Genomic DNA, 24,046 nt, shown 5'->3' with positions numbered 1-24,046 from the left:
TATCCACAGTGCTCCCATAATAACAGCGACATCCACAGTGCTCCCATAATAACAGCGACACCCACAGTGCTCCTATAATAACAGTGATATCCACAGTGCTCCCATAATAACAGCGACATCCACAGTGCTCCCATAATAACAGCGACATCCACAGTGCTCCCATAATAACAGTGACATCCACAGTGCTCCTATAATAACAGTGATATCCACAGTGCCCCATAATAACAGTGATATCCACAGTGCTCCCATAATAACAGCGACATCCACAGTGCCCCCATAATAACAGTGACATCCACAGTGCTCCCATAATAACAGTGACATCCACAGTGCTCCCATAATAACAGTGATATCCACAGTGCCCCCATAATAACAGTGACATCCACAGTGCTCCCATAATAACAGTGACATCCACAGTGCTCCCATAATAACAGTGACATCCACAGTGCTCCCATAATAACAGTGACATCCACAGTGCTCCCATAATAACAGTGATATCCACAGTGCCCCCATAATAACAGCGACACCCACAGTGCTCCTATAATAACAGTGACATCCACAGTGCTCCCATAATAACAGCGACACCCACAGTGCTCCTATAATAACAGTGATATCCACAGTGCTCCCATAATAACAGTGATATCCACAGTGCCCCCATAATAACAGTGACATCCACAGTGCTCCCATAATAACAGTGACATCCACAGTGCTCCCATAATAACAGTGATATCCACAGTGCTCCCATAATAACAGAGACATCCACAGTGCTCCCATAATAACAGTGATATCCACAGTGCCCCCATAATAACAGAGACATCCACAGTGCTCCCATAATAACAGTGATATCCACAGTGCTCCCATAATAACAGTGATATCCACAGTGGTCCATAATAACAGTGATATCCACAGTGCTCCCATAATAACAGTGACATCCACAGTGCCCCCATAATAACAGTGATATCCACAGTGCTCCCATAATAACAGTGACATCCACAGTGCTCCCATAATAACAGTGATATCCACAGTGCTCCCATAATAACAGTGACATCCACAGTGCTCCCATAATAACAGTGACATCCACAGTGCCCCCATAATAACAGTGATATCCACAGTGCTCCCATAATAACAGTGACATCCACAGTGCCCCCATAATAACAGTGATATCCACAGTGCTCCCATAATAACAGTGACATCCACAGTGCTCCCATAATAACAGTGATATCCACAGTGCTCCCATAATAACAGTGACATCCACAGTGCCCCCATAATAACAGTGATATCCACAGTGCTCCCATAATAACAGTGACATCCACAGTGCCCCCATAATAACAGTGATATCCACAGTGCTCCCATAATAACAGTGACATCCACAGTGCCCCCATAATAACAGTGATATCCACAGTGCCCCCATAATAACAGTGACATCCACAGTGCTCCCATAATAACAGTGATATCCACAGTGCTCCCATAATAACAGAGACATCCACAGTGCCCCCATAATAACAGTGATATCCACAGTGCTCCCATAATAACAGTGACATCCACAGTGCCCCCATAATAACAGTGATATCCACAGTGCCCCCATAATAACAGTGACATCCACAGTGCTCCCATAATAACAGTGACATCCACAGTGCTCCCATAATAACAGTGACATCCACAGTGCTCCCATAATAACAGTGACATCCACAGTGCTCCCATAATAACAGTGATATCCAGTGCTCCCATAATAACAGAGACATCCACAGTGCTCCCATAATAACAGTGACATCCACAGTGCCCCCATAATAACAGTGATATCCAGTGCTCCCATAATAACAGAGACATCCACAGTGCTCCCATAATAACAGTGACATCCACAGTGCTCCCATAATAACAGCGACATCCACAGTGCCCCCATAACAACAGTGATATCCACAGTGCCCCCATAATAACAGTGATATCCACAGTGCCCCCATAATAACAGTGACATCCACAGTGCCCCCATAATAACAGAGACATCCACAGTGCCCCATAATAACAGTGATATCCACAGTGCTCCCATAATAACAGTGATATCCACAGTGCTCCCATAATAACAGTGACATCCACAGTGCTCCCATAATAACAGTGATATCCACAGTGCTCCCATAATAACAGTGATATCCACAGTGCTCCCATAATAACAGAGACATCCACAGTGCCGCCATAATAACAGTGATATCCACAGTGCTCCCATAATAACAGTGATATCCACAGTGCTCCCATAATAACAGCGACATCCACAGTGCCGCCATAATAACAGTGACATCCACAGTGCCCCCATAATAACAGTGATATCCACAGTGCTCCCATAATAACAGAGACATCCACAGTGCCCCATAATAACAGTGATATCCACAGTGCTCCCATAATAACAGTGATATCCACAGTGCCCCCATAATAACAGTGACATCCACAGTGCTCCCATAATAACAGTGATATCCACAGTGCTCCCATAATAACAGAGACATCCACAGTGCCCCATAATAACAGTGATATCCACAGTGCTCCCATAATAACAGTGATATCCACAGTGCTCCCATAATAACAGTGACATCCACAGTGCTCCCATAATAACAGTGATATCCACAGTGCTCCCATAATAACAGTGATATCCACAGTGCTCCATAATAACAGTGATATCCACAGTGCTCCCATAATAACAGCGATATCCACAGTGCTCCATAATAACAGTGATATCCACAGTGCTCCCATAATAACAGTGATATCCACAGTGCTCCCATAATAACAGTGACATCCACAGTGCTCCCATAATAACAGTGATATCCACAGTGCTCCCATAATAACAGAGACATCCACAGTGCCCCATAATAACAGTGATATCCACAGTGCTCCCATAATAACAGTGATATCCACAGTGCTCCCATAATAACAGTGACATCCACAGTGCTCCCATAATAACAGTGATATCCACAGTGCTCCCATAATAACAGTGATATCCACAGTGCTCCATAATAACAGTGATATCCACAGTGCTCCCATAATAACAGCGATATCCACAGTGCTCCATAATAACAGTGATATCCACAGTGCTCCCATAATAACAGTGATATCCACAGTGCTCCCATAATAACAGTGACATCCACAGTGCTCCCATAATAACAGTGATATCCACAGTGCTCCCATAATAACAGTGATATCCACAGTGCTCCATAATAACAGTGATATCCACAGTGCTCCCATAATAACAGCGATATCCACAGTGCTCCATAATAACAGTGACATCCACAGTGCTCCCATAATAACAGTGATATCCACAGTGCTCCCATAATAACAGTGATATCCACAGTGCTCCATAATAACAGTGATATCCACAGTGCCCCCATAATAACAGTGATATCCACAGTGCCCCCATAATAACAGTGATATCCACAGTGCTCCCATAATAACAGTGACATCCACAGTGCTCCCATAATAACAGCGATATCCACAGTGCTCCCATAATAACAGTGATATCCACAGTGCTCCCATAATAACAGTGACATCCACAGTGCTCCCATAATAACAGTGATATCCACAGTGCTCCCATAATAACAGTGATATCCACAGTGCTCCATAATAACAGTGATATCCACAGTGCTCCCATAATAACAGTGACATCCACAGTGCTCCATAATAACAGTGATATCCACAGTGCTCCCATAATAACAGCGACATCCACAGTGCTCCCATAATAACAGTGATATCCACAGTGCTCCCATAATAACAGTGATATCCACAGTGCTCCATAATAACAGTGATATCCACAGTGCTCCCATAATAACAGTGATATCCACAGTGCTCCCATAATAACAGTGACATCCACAGTGCTCCCATAATAACAGCGACATCCACAGTGCCCCCATAACAACAGTGATATCCACAGTGCCCCCATAATAACAGTGATATCCACAGTGCCCCCATAATAACAGTGACATCCACAGTGCCCCCATAATAACAGTGATATCCACAGTGCTCCCATAATAACAGAGACATCCACAGTGCCCCATAATAACAGTGATATCCACAGTGCTCCCATAATAACAGTGATATCCACAGTGCTCCCATAATAACAGTGACATCCACAGTGCTCCCATAATAACAGTGATATCCACAGTGCTCCCATAATAACAGTGATATCCACAGTGCTCCCATAATAACAGAGACATCCACAGTGCCCCCATAATAACAGTGACATCCACAGTGCTCCCATAATAACAGCGATATCCACAGTGCTCCCATAATAACAGCGACATCCACAGTGCCGCCATAATAACAGTGACATCCACAGTGCCCCCATAATAACAGTGATATCCACAGTGCTCCCATAATAACAGAGACATCCACAGTGCCCCATAATAACAGTGATATCCACAGTGCTCCCATAATAACAGTGATATCCACAGTGCCCCCATAATAACAGTGACATCCACAGTGCTCCCATAATAACAGTGATATCCACAGTGCTCCCATAATAACAGTGATATCCACAGTGCTCCCATAATAACAGTGATATCCACAGTGCTCCATAATAACAGTGACATCCACAGTGCTCCCATAATAACAGTGATATCCACAGTGCTCCCATAATAACAGTGACATCCACAGTGCTCCATAATAACAGTGATATCCACAGTGCTCCCATAATAACAGTGACATCCACAGTGCTCCATAATAACAGTGATATCCACAGTGCTCCCATAATAACAGTGACATCCACAGTGCTCCCATAATAACAGCGATATCCACAGTGCTCCCATAATAACAGTGATATCCACAGTGCTCCCATAATAACAGTGACATCCACAGTGCTCCCATAATAACAGTGATATCCACAGTGCTCCCATAATAACAGTGACATCCACAGTGCTCCATAATAACAGTGATATCCACAGTGCTCCCATAATAACAGTGACATCCACAGTGCTCCATAATAACAGTGATATCCACAGTGCTCCCATAATAACAGTGACATCCACAGTGCTCCCATAATAACAGTGACATCCACAGTGCTCCCATAATAACAGTGATATCCACAGTGCTCCCATAATAACAGTGATATCCACAGTGCTCCATAATAACAGTGATATCCACAGTGCTCCCATAATAACAGCGACATCCACAGTGCTCCCATAATAACAGTGATATACACAGTGCTCCCATAATAACAGCGACATCCACAGTGCCCCCATAACAACAGTGATATCCACAGTGCCCCCATAATAACAGTGATATCCACAGTGCTCCCATAATAACAGTGATATCCACAGTGCTCCATAATAACAGTGACATCCACAGTGCTCCCATAATAACAGTGATATCCACAGTGCTCCCATAATAACAGTGACATCCACAGTGCTCCATAATAACAGTGATATCCACAGTGCTCCCATAATAACAGTGACATCCACAGTGCTCCATAATAACAGTGATATCCACAGTGCTCCCATAATAACAGTGACATCCACAGTGCTCCCATAATAACAGCGATATCCACAGTGCTCCCATAATAACAGTGATATCCACAGTGCTCCCATAATAACAGTGACATCCACAGTGCTCCCATAATAACAGTGATATCCACAGTGCTCCCATAATAACAGTGACATCCACAGTGCTCCATAATAACAGTGATATCCACAGTGCTCCCATAATAACAGTGACATCCACAGTGCTCCATAATAACAGTGATATCCACAGTGCTCCCATAATAACAGTGACATCCACAGTGCTCCCATAATAACAGTGACATCCACAGTGCTCCCATAATAACAGTGATATCCACAGTGCTCCCATAATAACAGTGATATCCACAGTGCTCCATAATAACAGTGATATCCACAGTGCTCCCATAATAACAGCGACATCCACAGTGCTCCCATAATAACAGTGATATACACAGTGCTCCCATAATAACAGCGACATCCACAGTGCTCCCATAATAACAGTGATATCCACAGTGCTCCCATAATAACAGTGACATCCACAGTGCTCCCATAATAACAGTGACATCCACAGTGCTCCCATAATAACAGTGATATCCACAGTGCTCCCAAAATAACAGTGACATCCACAGTGCCCCCATAATAACAGTGATATACACAGTGCTCCCATAATAACAGCGACATCCACAGTGCTCCCATAATAACAGTGATATCCACAGTGCTCTCATAATAACAGTGATATCCACAGTGCTCCATAATAACAGTGATATCCACAGTGCTCCCATAATAACAGTGACATCCACAGTGCTCCATAATAACAGTGATATCCACAGTGCTCCCATAATAACAGCGACATCCACAGTGCTCCCATAATAACAGCGACATCCACAGTGCTCCCATAATAACAGTGATATACACAGTGCTCCCATAATAACAGCGACATCCACAGTGCTCCCATAATAACAGCGACATCCACAGTGCTCCCATAATAACAGTGATATTCACAGTGCTCCCAAAATAACAGTGACATCCACAGTGCTCCCAAAATAACAGTGATATCCACAGTGCTCCCATAATAACAGTGACATCCACAGTGCCCCCATAATAACAGTGACATCCACAGTGCTCCCATAATAACAGTGACATCCACAGTGCTCCCATAATAACAGTGAGATCCACAGTGCCCCCATAATAACAGTGATATTCACAGTGCTCCCATAATAACAGTGACATCCACAGTGCCCCCATAATAACAGTGACATCCACAGTGCCCCCATAATAACAGTGACATCCACAGTGCTCCCATAATAACAGTGATATCCACAGTGCTCCCATAATAACAGTGATATCCACAGTGCTCCTATAATAACAGTGATATCCACAGTGCTCCCATAATAACAGTGATATCCACAGTGCCCCCATAATAACAGTGATATCCACAGTGCCCCCATAATAACAGTGATATCCACAGTGCTCCCATAATAACAGTGATATTCACAGTGCTCCCATAATAACAGTGATATCCACAGTGCTCCCATAATAACAGTGATATCCACAGTGCCCCCATAATAACAGTGATATACACAGTGCTCCCATAATAACAGCGACATCCACAGTGCTCCCATAATAACAGTGATATCCACAGTGCTCCCAAAATAACAGCGACATCCACAGTGCTCCCATAATAACAGTGATATTCACAGTGCTCCCATAATAACAGTGATATCCACAGTGCTCCCAAAATAACAGTGATATCCACAGTGCTCCCATAATAACAGTGATATCCACAGTGCCCCCATAATAACAGTGATATTCACAGTGCTCCCATAATAACAGTGATATCCACAGTGCTGCCATAATAACAGTGACATCCACAGTGCTCCCATAATAACAGTGATATCCACAGTGCTCCCATAATAACAGTGATATCCACAGTGCTCCCATAATAACAGTGATATCCACAGTGCTCCCATAATAACAGTGATATCCACAGTGCTCCCAAAATAACAGTGATATCCACAGTGCTCCCATAATAACAGTGATATCCACAGTGCCCCCATAATAACAGTGATATTCACAGTGCTCCCATAATAACAGTGATATCCACAGTGCTCCCATAATAACAGTGACATCCACAGTGCTCCCATAATAACAGTGATATCCACAGTGCTCCCATAATAACAGTGATATCCACAGTGCTCCCATAATAACAGTGATATCCACAGTGCCCCCATAATAACAGTGATATCCACAGTGCTCCCATAATAACAGTGATATCCACAGTGCTCCCATAATAACAGTGATATCCACAGTGCTCCCATAATAACAGTGACATCCACACTGCTCCCATAATAACAGTGATATCCACAGTGCTCCCATAATAACAGTGACATCCACAGTGCTCCCATAATAACAGTGATATCCACAGTGCCCCCATAATAACAGTGATATCCACAGTGCTCCCATAATAACAGTGATATCCACAGTGCTCCCATAATAACAGTGACATCCACAGTGCTCCCATAATAACAGTGATATCCACAGTGCTCCCATAATAACAGTGATATCCACAGTGCCCCCATAATAACAGTGATATCCACAGTGCCCCCATAATAACAGTGATATCCACAGTGCTCCCATAATAACAGTGATATCCACAGTGCCCCCATAATAACAGTGATATCCACAGTGCTCCCATAATAACAGTGATATCCACAGTGACCCCATAATAACAGTGATATCCACAGTGCTCCCATAATAACAGTGATATCCACAGTGACCCCATAATAACAGTGATATCCACAGTGCTCCCATAATAACAGTGACATCCACAGTGCTCCCATAATAACAGTGACATCCACAGTGCTCCCATAATAACAGTGACATCCACAGTGCTCCCATAATAACAGTGATATCCACAGTGCTCCCATAATAACAGTGATATCCACAGTGCTCTCATAATAACAGTGATATCCACAGTGCTCCCATAATAACAGTGATATCCACAGTGCCCCCATAATAACAGTGACATCCACAGTGCCCCCATAATAACAGTGACATCCACAGTGCTCTCATAATAACAGTGACATCCACAGTGCTCCCATAATAACAGTGATATCTACAGTGCCCCCATAATAACAGTGATATCCACAGTACTCCCATAATAACAGTGATATCCACAGTGCTCCCATAATAACAGTGACATCCACAGTGCTCCCATAATAACAGTGATATCCACAGTGCTCCCATAATAACAGTGATATCCACAGTGCCCCCATAATAACAGTGACATCCACAGTGCTCCCATAATAACAGTGACATCCACAGTGCTCCCATAATAACAGTGATATCCACAGTGCTCCCATAATAACAGTGATATCCACAGTGCTCCCATAATAACAGTGACATCCACAGTGCTCCCATAATAACAGTGATATCCACAGTGCTCCCATAATAACAGTGATATCCACAGTGCTCCCATAATAACAGTGACATCCACAGTGCTCCCATAATAACAGTGATATCCACAGTGCTCCCATAATAACAGTGATATCCACAGTGCTCTCATAATAACAGTGACATCCACAGTGCTCCATAATAACAGTGACATCCACAGTGCTCTCATAATAACAGTGACATCCACAGTGCTCCCATAATAACAGTGATATCCACAGTGCCCCCATAATAACAGTGATATCCACAGTGCTCCCATAATAACAGCGACATCCACAGTGCTCCCATAATAACAGTGACATCCACAGTGCTCCCATAATAACAGTGACATCCACAGTGCTCCCATAATAACAGTGATATCCACAGTGCTCCCATAATAACAGTGATATCCACAGTGCTCCCATAATAACAGTGACATCCACAGTGCTCCCATAGTAACAGTGACATCCACAGTGCTCCCATAATAACAGTGATATCCACAGTGCTCCCATAATAACAGTGATATCCACAGTGCTCCCATAATAACAGTGACATCCACAGTGCTCCCATAATAACAGTGATATCCACAGTGCTCCCATAATAACAGTGATATCCACAGTGCTCCCATAATAACAGTGACATCCACAGTGCTCCCATAATAACAGTGATATCCACAGTGCCCCCATAATAACAGTGATATCCACAGTGCTCCCATAATAACAGTGATATCCACAGTGCTCCCATAATAACAGTGACATCCACAGTGCTCCCATAATAACAGTGACATCCACAGTGCTCCCATAATAACAGTGATATCCACAGTGCTCCCATAATAACAGTGATATCCACAGTGCTCCCATAATAACAGTGACATCCACAGTGCTCCCATAATAACAGTGATATCCACAGTGCTCCCATAATAACAGTGATATCCACAGTGCTCCCATAATAACAGTGACATCCACAGTGCTCCCATAATAACAGTGATATCCACAGTGCTCTCATAATAACAGCGACATCCACAGTGCCCCCATAATAACAGTGATATCCACAGTGCTCCCATAATAACAGTGATATCCACAGTGCTCCCATAATAACAGTGACATCCACAGTGCTCCCATAATAACAGTGATATCCACAGTGCTCCCATAATAACAGTGATATCCACAGTGCTCCCATAATAACAGTGACATCCACAGTGCTCCCATAATAACAGTGATATCCACAGTGCTCCCATAATAACAGTGATATCCACAGTGCTCCCATAATAACAGTGATATCCACAGTGCTCCCATAATAACAGCGATATCCACAGTGCTCCCATAATAACAGTGACATCCACAGTGCTCCCATAATAACAGTGATATCCACAGTGCTCCCATAATAACAGTGATATCCACAGTGCTCCCATAATAACAGTGACATCCACAGTGCTCCCATAATAACAGTGATATCCACAGTGCTCCCATAATAACAGTGATATCCACAGTGCTCCCATAATAACAGTGATATCCACAGTGCTCTCATAATAACAGTGATATCCACAGTGCTCCCATAATAACAGTGATATCCACAGTGCCCCCATAATAACAGTGACATCCACAGTGCTCCCATAATAACAGTGATATCTACAGTGCCCCCATAATAACAGTGACATCCACAGTGCTCCCATAATAACAGTGACATCCACAGTGCTCCCATAATAACAGTGACATCCACAGTGCTCCCATAATAACAGTGACATCCACAGTGCTCCCATAATAACAGCGACATCCACAGTGCCCCCATAATAACAGCGACATCCACAGTGCTCCCATAATAACAGTGATATCCACAGTGCTCCCATAATAACAGCGACATCCACAGTGCTCCCATAATAACAGTGACATCCACAGTGCTCCCATAATAACAGTGATATCTACAGTGCCCCCATAATAACAGTGATATCCACAGTGCTCCCATAATAACAGTGATATCCACAGTGCTCCCATAATAACAGTGATATCCACAGTGCTCCCATAATAACAGTGACATCCACAGTGCTCCCATAATAACAGTGATATCCACAGTGCTCCCATAATAACAGTGATATCCACAGTGCTCCCATAATAACAGTGACATCCACAGTGCTCCCATAATAACAGTGACATCCACAGTGCTCCCATAATAACAGTGATATCTACAGTGCCCCCATAATAACAGTGATATCCACAGTGCTCCCATAATAACAGTGATATCCACAGTGCTCCCATAATAACAGTGATATCCACAGTGCTCCCATAATAACAGTGACATCCACAGTGCTCCCATAATAACAGTGATATCCACAGTGCTCCCATAATAACAGTGATATCCACAGTGCTCCCATAATAACAGTGACATCCACAGTGCTCCCATAATAACAGTGACATCCACAGTGCTCCCATAATAACAGTGATATCTACAGTGCCCCCATAATAACAGTGACATCCACAGTGCTCCCATAATAACAGTGATATCCACAGTGCTCCCATAATAACAGTGATATCCACAGTGCTCCCATAATAACAGTGATATCCACAGTGCTCCCATAATAACAGCGACATCCACAGTGCCCCCATAATAACAGCGACATCCACAGTGCTCCCATAATAACAGTGATATCCACAGTGCTCCCATAATAACAGTGATATCCACAGTGCTCCCATAGTAACAGTGACATCCACAGTGCTCCCATAATAACAGTGATATCCACAGTGCTCCCATAATAACAGTGATATCCACAGTGCCCCCATAATAACAGTGACATCCACAGTGCTCCCATAATAACAGTGATATCCACAGTGCTCCCATAATAACAGCGACATCCACAGTGCTCCCATAATAACAGTGATATCCACAGTGCTCCCATAATAACAGTGATATCCACAGTGCTCCCATAATAACAGTGATATCCACAGTGCTCCCATAATAACAGTGACATCCACAGTGCTCCCATAATAACAGTGACATCCACAGTGCTCCCATAGTAACAGTGACATCCACAGTGCTCCCATAATAACAGTGATATCCACAGTGCTCCCATAATAACAGTGATATCCACAGTGCTCTCATAATAACAGTGATATCCACAGTGCTCCCATAATAACAGTGATATCCACAGTGCCCCCATAATAACAGTGACATCCACAGTGCTCCCATAATAACAGTGATATCTACAGTGCCCCCATAATAACAGTGACATCCACAGTGCTCCCATAATAACAGTGACATCCACAGTGCTCCATAATAACAGTGACATCCACAGTGCCCCCATAATAACAGTGACATCCACAGTGCTCCCATAATAACAGTGATATCTACAGTGCCCCCATAATAACAGTGATATCCACAGTGCTCCCATAATAACAGTGATATCTACAGTGCCCCCATAATAACAGTGATATCCACAGTGCTCTCATAATAACAGTGACATCCACAGTGCTCCCATAATAACAGTGATATCTACAGTGCCCCCATAATAACAGTGATATCCACAGTGCTCCCATAATAACAGTGATATCCACAGTGCTCCCATAATAACAGTGACATCCACAGTGCCCCCATAATAACAGTGACATCCACAGTGCTCCCATAATAACAGTGATATCCACAGTGCTCCCATAATAACAGTGATATCCACAGTGCTCCCATAATAACAGTGATATCCACAGTGCTCCCATAATAACAGTGATATCCACAGTGCTCCCATAATAACAGTGATATCCACAGTGCTCCCATAATAACAGTGACATCCACAGTGCTCCCATAATAACAGCGACATCCACAGTGCCCCCATAATAACAGCGACATCCACAGTGCTCCCATAATAACAGTGACATCCACAGTGCTCCCATAATAACAGCGACATCCACAGTGCTCCCATAATAACAGTGACATCCACAGTGCCCCCATAATAACAGCGATATCCACAGTGCTCCCATAATAACAGCGATATCCACAGTGCCCCCATAATAACAGTGATATCCACAGTGCTCCCATAATAACAGTGACATCCACAGTGCCCCCATAATAACAGTGATATCCACAGTGCTCCCATAATAACAGTGATATCCACAGTGCCCCCATAATAACAGTGACATCCACAGTGCTCCCATAATAACAGTGACATCCACAGTGCCCCCATAATAACAGCGACATCCACAGTGCCCCCATAATAACAGTGATATCCACAGTGCTCCCATAATAACAGTGATATCCACAGTGCTCCCATAATAACAGTGACATCCACAGTGCTCCCATAATAACAGTGATATCCACAGTGCTCCCATAATAACAGTGACATCCACAGTGCTCCCATAATAACAGTGATATCCACAGTGCTCCCATAATAACAGTGACATCCACAGTGCTCCCATAATAACAGTGATATCCACAGTGCCGCCATAATAACAGTGACATCCACAGTGCTCCCATAATAACAGTGACATCCACAGTGCCCCATAATAACAGTGACATCCACAGTGCCCCATAATAACAGTGACATCCACAGTGCCCCCATAATAACAGTGACATCCACAGTGCTCCCATAATAACAGTGACATCCACAGTGCCCCATAATAACAGTGACATCCACAGTGCTCCCATAATAACAGTGACATCCACAGTGCCCCCATAATAACAGTGATATCCACAGTGCTCCCATAATAACAGTGATATCCACAGTGCTCCCATAATAACAGCGATATCCACAGTGCTCCCATAATAACAGTGATATCCACAGTGCTCCCATAATAACAGCGACATCCACAGTGCTCCCATAATAACAGTGACATCCACAGTGCTCCCATAATAACAGTGACATCCACAGTGCTCCCATAATAACAGTGACATCCACAGTGCTCCATAATAACAGTGACATCCACAGTGCTCCCATAATAACAGCGACATCCACAGTGCTCCCATAATAACAGCGACATCCACAGTGCTCCCATAAATAACAGCGACATCCACAGTGCTCCCATAATAACAGCGACATCCACAGTGCTCCCATAATAACAGTGACATCCACAGTGCTCCCATAATAACAGTGACATCCACAGTGCTCCATAATAACAGTGACATCCACAGTGCTCCCATAATAACAGTGATATCCACAGTGCTCCCATAATAACAGTGATATCCACAGTGCTCCCATAATAACAGCGACATCCACAGTGCTCCCATAATAACAGCGACATCCACAGTGCCCCATAATAACAGTGATATCCACAGTGCCCCCATAATAACAGTGATATCCACAGTGCCCCCATAATAACAGTGATATCCACCAGTGCCCCCATAATAACAGTGATATCCACAGTGCTCCCATAATAACAGTGATATCCACAGTGCTCCCATAATAACAGTGACATCCACAGTGCTCCCCATAATAACAGTGACATCCACAGTGCCCCCATAATAACAGTGATATCCACAGTGCTCCCATAATAACAGTGACATCCACAGTGCTCCCATAATAACAGTGCCCTTAATACAGTGATCCACAGTGCTCCCATAATAACAGCGACATCCACAGTGCTCCATAATAACAGTGATATCCACAGTGCTCCCATAATAACAGTGGCATCCACAGTGCTCCCATAATAACAGTGACATCCACAGTGCCCCATAATAACAGCGATATCCACAGTGCTCCCATAATAACAGTGACATCCACAGTGCTCCCATAATAACAGCGACATCACAGTGCTCCCATAATAACAGTGACATCCACAGTGCTCCCATAATAACAGCGACATCCACAGTGCTCCCATAATAACAGCGACATCCACAGTGCCCCATAATAACAGTGATATCCACAGTGCTCCCATAATAACAGTGATATCCACAGTGCCCCCATAATAACAGTGATATCCACAGTGCCCCCATAATAACAGTGATATCCACAGTGCTCCCATAATAACAGTGATATCCACAGTGCTCCCATAATAACAGTGATATCCACAGTGCTCCCATAATAACAGTGACATCCACAGTGCTCCCATAATAACAGTGATATCCACAGTGCCCCCATAATAACAGTGATATCCACAGTGCCCCCATAATAACAGTGATATCCACAGTGCCCCCATAATAACAGTGATATCCACAGTGCTCCCATAATAACAGTGATATCCACAGTGCTCCCATAATAACAGTGATATCCACAGTGCTCCCATAATAACAGTGATATCCACAGTGCTCCCATAATAACAGTGATATCCACAGTGCTCCCATAATAACAGTGATATCCACAGTGCTCCCATAATAACAGTGATATCCACAGTGCTCCCATAATAACAGTGATATCCACAGTGCTCCCATAATAACAGTGACATCCACAGTGCTCCCATAATAACAGTGACATCCACAGTGCTCCCATAATAACAGTGATATCCACAGTGCCCCATAATAACAGTGATATCCACAGTGCTCCCATAATAACAGCGATATCCACAGTGCTCCCATAATAACAGTGATATCCACAGTGCTCCCATAATAACAGTGACATCCACAGTGCTCCCATAGTAACAGTGATATCCACAGTGCTCCCATAATAACAGTGATATCCACAGTGCTCCCATAATAACAGTGATATCCACAGTGCTCCCATAATAACAGTGATATCCACAGTGCTCCCATAATAACAGTGACATCCACAGTGCCCCCATAATAACAGTGATATCCACAGTGCTCCCATAATAACAGTGACATCCACAGTGCTCCCATAATAACAGTGATATCCACAGTGCCCCCATAATAACAGTGACATCCACAGTGCTCCCATAATAACAGTGATATCCACAGTGCTCCCATAATAACAGTGACATCCACAGTGCTCCCATAATAACAGTGACATCCACAGTGCTCCCATAATAACAGTGATATCCACAGTGCTCCCATAATAACAGTGACATCCACAGTGCCCCCATAATAACAGTGATATCCACAGTGCTCCCATAATAACAGTGATATCCACAGTGCCCCCATAATAACAGTGACATCCACAGTGCCCCCATAATAACAGTGACATCCACAGTGCTCCCATAATAACAGTGACATCCACAGTGCTCCCATAATAACAGCGACATCCACAGTGCTCCCATAATAACAGTGACATCCACAGTGCCCCCATAATAACAGTGACATCCACAGTGCTCCCATAATAACAGTGACATCCACAGTGCTCCCATAATAACAGTGACATCCACAGTGCTCCCATAATAACAGTGACATCCACAGTGCCCCCATAATAACAGTGACATCCACAGTGCTCCCATAATAACAGTGACATCCACAGTGCCCCCATAATAACAGTGACATCCACAGTGCTCCCATAATAACAGTGATATCCACAGTGCTCCCATAATAACAGTGACATCCACAGTGCTCCCATAATAACAGTGACATCCACAGTGCCCCCATAATAACAGTGATATCCACAGTGCTCCCATAATAACAGTGACATCCACAGTGCCCCCATAATAACAGTGATATCCACAGTGCTCCCATAATAACAGTGACATCCACAGTGCCCCCATAATAACAGTGATATCCACAGTGCCCCCATAATAACAGTGATATCCACAAGTGCTCCCATAATAACAGTGATATCCACAGTGCTCCCATAATAACAGTGATATCCACAGTGCTCCCATAATAACAGTGATATCCACAGTGCTCCCATAATAACAGTGATATCCACAGTGCCCCCATAATAACAGTGATATCCACAGTGCTCCATAATAACAGTGATATCCACAGTGCTCCCATAATAACAGTGATATCCACAGTGCTCCCATAATAACAGTGATATCCACAGTGCTCCCCATAATAACAGTGATATCCACAGTGCTCCCATAATAACAGTGATATCCACAGTGCTCCCATAATAACAGTGATATCCACAGTGCTCCCATAATAACAGTGATATCCACAGTGCCCCCATAATAACAGTGATATCCACAGTGCTCCCATAATAACAGTGATATCCACAGTGCTCCTATAATAACAGTGATATCCACAGTGCTCCCATAATAACAGTGATATCCACAGTGCCCCCATAATAACAGTGATATCCACAGTGCTCCCCATAATAACAGTGATATCCACAGTGCTCCCATATAACAGTGATATCCACAGTGCTCCAATAATAACAGTGATATCCACAGTGTCCATAATAACAGCGATATACACAGTGCCCCATAATAACAGCGATATCCACAGTGTTGATATCCACAGTGCTCCCATAATAACAGTGATATCCACAGTGCTCCTATAATAACAGTGATATCCACAGTGCTCCCATAATAACAGTGATATCCACAGTGCCCCCATAATAACAGTGATATCCACAGTGCCCCCATAATAACAGTGATATCCACAGTGCTCCCATAATAACAGTGATATCCACAGTGCTCCCATAATAACAGTGACATCCACAGTGCCCCCATAATAACAGTGATATCCACAGTGCCCCATAATAACAGTGATATCCACAGTGCTCCCATAATAACAGTGATATCCACAGTGCTCCCATAATAACAGTGATATCCACAGTGTCCCCATAATATCAGTGATATCCACAGTGCTCCCATAATAACAGCGATATCCACAGTGCCCCCATAATAACAGTGATATCCACAGTGCTCCCATAATAACAGTGATATCCACAGTGCTCCCATAATAACAGTGATATCCACAGTGCTCCCATAATAACAGTGACATCCACAGTGCCCCCATAATAACAGTGATATCCACAGTGCTCCCATAATAACAGTGATATCCACAGTGCTCCCATAATAACAGTGACATCCACAGTGCCCCCATAATAACAGTGATATCCACAGTGCCCCATAATAACAGTGATATCCACAGTGCTCCCATAATAACAGTGATATCCACAGTGCTCCCATAATAACAGTGATATCCACAGTGTCCCCATAATATCAGTGATATCCACAGTGCTCCCATAATAACAGCGATATCCACAGTGCCCCCATAATAACAGTGATATCCACAGTGCTCCCATAATAACAGTGATATCCACAGTGCTCCCATAATAACAGTGATATCCACAGTGCTCCCATAATAACAGTGACATCCACAGTGCCCCCATAATAACAGTGACATCCACAGTGCCCCCATAATAACAGTGACATCCACAGTGCTCCCATAATAACAGTGATATCCACAGTGCTCCCATAATAACAGTGATATCCACAGTGCTCCCATAATAACAGTGATATCCACAGTGCTCCCATAATAACAGTGATATCCACAGTGCCCCCATAATAACAGTGATATCCACAGTGCTCCCATAATAACAGTGATATCCACAGTGCTCCCATAATAACAGTGATATCCACAGTGCCCCCATAATAACAGTGACATCCACAGTGCCCCCATAATAACAGTGATATCCACAGTGCCCCCATAATAACAGTGATATCCACAGTGCTCCCATAATAACAGTGATATCCACAGTGCTCCCATAATAACAGCGATATCCACAGTGCTCCCATAATAACAGCGATATCCACAGTGCTCCCATAATAACAGTGATATCCACAGTGCCCCCATAATAACAGTGACATCTACAGTGCCCCCATAATAACAGTGATATCCACAGTGCTCCCATAATAACAGTGACATCCACAGTGCCCCCATAATAACAGTGATATCCACAGTGCTCCCATAATAACAGCGATATCCACAGTGCTCCCATAATAACAGTGACATCCACAGTGCCCCATAATAACAGTGACATCCACAGTGCCCCCATAATAACAGTGATATCCACAGTGCTCCCATAATAACAGTGACATCCACAGTGCTCCCATAATAACAGTGACATCCACAGTGCCCCCATAATAACAGTGATATCCACAGTGCTCCCATAATAACAGCGATATCCACAGTGCTCCCATAATAACAGTGACATCCACAGTGCCCCATAATAACAGTGACATCCACAGTGCCCCATAATAACAGTGACATCCACAGTGCTCCCATAATAACAGTGACATCCACAGTGCTCCCATAATAACAGTGACATCCACAGTGCTCCCATAATAACAGCGATATCCACAGTGCTCCCATAATAACAGTGACATCCACAGTGCCCCATAATAACAGTGACATCCACAGTGCCCCCATAATAACAGTGATATCCACAGTGCTCCCATAATAACAGTGACATCCACAGTGCTCCCATAATAACAGTGATATCCACAGTGCTCCCATAATAACAGCGATATCCACAGTGCTCCCATAATAACAGTGACATCCACAGTGCCCCCATAATAACAGTGATATCCACAGTGCTCCCATAATAACAGCGATATCCACAGTGCTCCCATAATAACAGTGACATCCACAGTGCCCCCATAATAACAGTGATATCCACAGTGCTCCCATAATAACAGTGATATCCACAGTGCTCCCATAATAACAGTGACATCCACAGTGCCCCCATAATAACAGCGACATCCACAGTGCTCCCATAATAACAGTGACATCCACAGTGCCCCATAATAACAGTGACATCCACAGTGCCCCCATAATAACAGCGACATCCACAGTGCCCCCATAATAACAGCGACATCCACAGTGCTCCCATAATAACAGCGATATCCACAGTGCTCCCATAATAACAGTGACATCCACAGTGCCCCATAATAACAGTGACATCCACAGTGCCCCCATAATAACAGCGACATCCACAGTGCCCCATAATAACAGTGAGATCCACAGTGCTCCCATAATAACAGTGATATCCACAGTGCACCCATAATAACAGTGACATCCACAGTGCCCCCATAATAACAGTGACATCCACAGTGCTCCCATAATAACAGTGATATCCACAGTGCCCCCATAATAACAGTGATATCCACAGTGCTCCCATAATAACAGCGACATCCACAGTGCCCCCATAATAACAGTGACATCCACAGTGCCCCCATAATAACAGTGAGATCCACAGTGCCCCCATAATAACAGCGACATCCACAGTGCTCCCATAATAACAGCGACATCCACAGTGCTCCCATAATAACAGTGAGATCCACAGTGCCCCCATAATAACAGCGACATCCACAGTGCTCCCATAATAACAGTGATATCCACAGTGCCCCCATAATAACAGTGACATCCACAGTGCCCCCATAATAACAGTGATATCCACAGTGCTCCCATAATAACAGTGATATCCACAGTGCCCCCATAATAACAGTGATATCCACAGTGCCCCCATAATAACAGTGACATCCACAGTGCCCCCATAATAACAGTGATATCCACAGTGCCCCCATAATAACAGTGATATCCACAGTGCTCCCATAATAACAGTGATATCCACAGTGCTCCCATAATAACAGTGATATCCACAGTGCCCCCATAATAACAGTGACATCCACAGTGCCCCCATAATAACAGTGATATCCACAGTGCTCCCATAATAACAGTGATATCCACAGTGCTCCCATAATAACAGTGACATCCACAGTGCTCCCATAATAACCAGTGATATCCACAGTGCTCCCATAATAACAGTGACATCCACAGTGCTCCCATAATAACAGTGATATCCACAGTGCTCCCATAATAACAGTGATATCCACAGTGCCCCCATAATAACAGCGACATCCACAGTGCCCCCATAATAACAGTGATATCCACAGTGCTCCCATAATAACAGTGATATCCACAGTGCCCCCATAATAACAGTGATATCCACAGTGCCCCCATAATAACAGTGACATCCACAGTGCCCCCATAATAACAGTGATATCCACAGTGCTCCCATAATAACAGTGATATCCACAGTGCCCCCATAATAACAGTGACATCCACAGTGCTCCAATAATAACAGCGACATCCACAGTGCCCCCATAATAACAGTGATATCCACAGTGCCCCCATAATAACAGTGATATCCACAGTGCTCCCATAATAACAGTGATATCCACAGTGCCCCCATAATAACAGTGATATCCACAGTGCCCCCATAATAACAGTGACATCCACAGTGCCCCCATAATAACAGTGATATCCACAGTGCCCCCATAATAACAGTGATATCCACAGTGCTCCCATAATAACAGTGATATCCACAGTGCTCCCATAATAACAGTGATATCCACAGTGCTCCCATAATAACAGTGACATCCACAGTGCCCCCATAATAACAGTGATATCCACAGTGCTCCCATAATAACAGCGATATCCACAGTGCTCCCATAATAACAGTGACATCCACAGTGCCCCCATAATAACAGTGACATCCACAGTGCCCCCATAATAACAGTGATATCCACAGTGCCCCCATAATAACAGTGACATCCACAGTGCCCCCATAATAACAGTGATATCCACAGTGCCCCCATAATAACAGTGATATCCACAGTGCTCCCATAATAACAGTGACATCCACAGTGCCCCCATAATAACAGTGATATCCACAGTGCCCCCATAATAACAGTGATATCCACAGTGCTCCATAATAACAGTGATATCCACAGTGCCCCCATAATAAGTGACGTCCACAGTGCCCACATAATAAGTGACGTCCACAGTGCCCCAATAATAAGTGACGTCCACAGTGCTCCCATAATAACAGTGATATCCACAGTGCCCCCATAATAACAGTGATATCCACAGTGCTCCCATAATAACAGTGACATCCACAGTGCCCCAATAATAAGTGACGTCCACAGTGCTCCCATAATAACAGTGACATCCACAGTGCCCCCATAATAACAGAGACATCCACAGTGCCCCCATAATAACAGTGACATCCACAGTGCCCCCATAATAACAGAGACATCCACAGTGCCCCCATAATAACAGTGACATCCACAGTGCCCCCATAATAACAGTGACATCCACAGTGCCCCCATAATAACAGTGATATCCACAGTGCTCCCATAATAACAGTGATATCCACAGTGCTCCCATAATAACAGTGACATCCACAGTGCCCCCATAATAACAGTGATATCCACAGTGCTCCCATAATAACAGTGACATCCACAGTGCCCCCATAATAACAGTGACATCCACAGTGCCCCCATAATAACAGTGACATCCACAGTGCTCCCATAATAACAGCGACATCCACAGTGCTCCCATAATAACAGTGACATCCACAGTGCTCCCATAATAACAGTGACATCCACAGTGCCCCCATAATAACAGTGACATCCACAGTGCCCCCATAATAACAGTGACATCCACAGTGCTCCCATAATAACAGCGACATCCACAGTGCTCCCATAATAACAGTGATATCCACAGTGCCCCCATAATAACAGTGACATCCACAGTGCCCCCATAATAACAGTGACATCCACAGTGCTCCCATAATAACAGCGACATCCACAGTGCTCCCATAATAACAGTGACATCCACAGTGCTCCATAATAACAGCGACATCCACAGTGCCCCCATAATAACAGTGACATCCACAGTGCCCCCATAATAACAGTGACATCCACAGTGCTCCCATAATAACAGTGACATCCACAGTGCTCCCATAATAACAGCGATATCCACAGTGCCCCCATAATAACAGTGACATCCACAGTGCTCCCATAATAACAGTGACATCCACAGTGCTCCATAATAACAGTGATATCCACAGTGCTCCCATAATAACAGTGATATCCACAGTGCTCCCATAATAACAGTGATATCCACAGTGCCCCCATAATAACAGTGACATCCACAGTGCCCCCATAATAACAGTGATATCCACAGTGCTCCCATAATAACAGTGATATCCACAGTGCTCCCATAATAACAGTGATATCCACAGTGCTCCCATAATAACAGTGATATCCACAGTGCTCCCATAATAACAGTGATATCCACAGTGCCCCCATAATAACAGTGATATCCACAGTGCTCCCATAATAACAGTGATATCCACAGTGCCCCCATAATAACAGTGACATCCACAGTGCCCCCATAATAACAGTGACATCCACAGTGCCCCCATAATAACAGTGCTCCCATAATAACAGTGATATCCACAGTGCCCCCATAATAACAGTGACATCCACAGTGCCCCCATAATAACAGTGACATCCACAGTGCCCCCATAATAACAGTGATATCCACAGTGCCCCCATAATAACAGTGATATCCACAGTGCTCCCATAATAACAGTGATATCCACAGTGCTCCCATAATAACAGCGATATCCACAGTGCTCCCATAATAACAGTGATATCCACAGTGCTCCCATAATAACAGTGATATCCACAGTGCCCCCATAATAACAGTGATATCCACAGTGCTCCCATAATAACAGTGACATCCACAGTGCCCCCATAATAACAGTGATATCCACAGTGCTCCCATAATAACAGCGATATCCACAGTGCTCCCATAATAACAGTGACATCCACAGTGCCCCATAATAACAGTGACATCCACAGTGCTCCCATAATAACAGTGACATCCACAGTGCCCCCATAATAACAGAGACATCCACAGTGCTCCCATAATAACAGTGACATCCACAGTGCCCCCATAATAACAGCGATATCCACAGTGCTCCCATAATAACAGTGACATCCACAGTGCCCCCATAATAACAGCGATATCCACAGTGCTCCCATAATAACAGCGATATCCACAGTGCTCCCATAATAACAGCGACATCCACAGTGCTCCCATAATAACAGTGACATCCACAGTGCTCCCATAATAACAGTGATATCCACAGTGCCCCCATAATAACAGTGATATCCACAGTGCTCCCATAATAACAGTGATATCCACAGTGCTCCCATAATAACAGTGATATCCACAGTGCTCCCATAATAACAGTGATATCCACAGTGCCCCATAATAACAGTGACATCCACAGTGCCCCCATAATAACAGCGACATCCACAGTGCCCCCATAATAACAGCGACATCCACAGTGCTCCCATAATAACAGCGATATCCACAGTGCTCCCATAATAACAGTGACATCCACAGTGCCCCATAATAACAGTGACATCCACAGTGCCCCCATAATAACAGCGACATCCACAGTGCTCCCATAATAACAGTGACATCCACAGTGCCCCATAATAACAGTGAGATCCACTGTGCCCCCATAATAACAGCGACAT

General features: G+C 44.0%; 1 protein-coding gene across 2 annotated transcripts in view; it reads left to right on the top strand.

Moving 5' to 3' along the window:
* Positions 1-24,046, top strand: part of KIRREL3 (kirre like nephrin family adhesion molecule 3) — a 1,173,775-nt gene that overhangs the window by 875,756 nt on the left and 273,973 nt on the right. The gene's annotated exons all lie outside the window — the stretch shown is intronic.

The sequence above is a fragment of the Phyllobates terribilis genome, unplaced genomic scaffold (assembly GCF_046119375.1).
Source record: "Phyllobates terribilis strain yellow unplaced genomic scaffold, ASM4611937v1 Scaffold_12__6_contigs__length_324123572, whole genome shotgun sequence".
Lineage (NCBI taxonomy): Eukaryota > Metazoa > Chordata > Amphibia > Anura > Dendrobatidae > Phyllobates > Phyllobates terribilis.
Note: the sequence above shows the minus strand (reverse complement) of the source record. Positions and strands in the feature narration are given on the sequence as shown.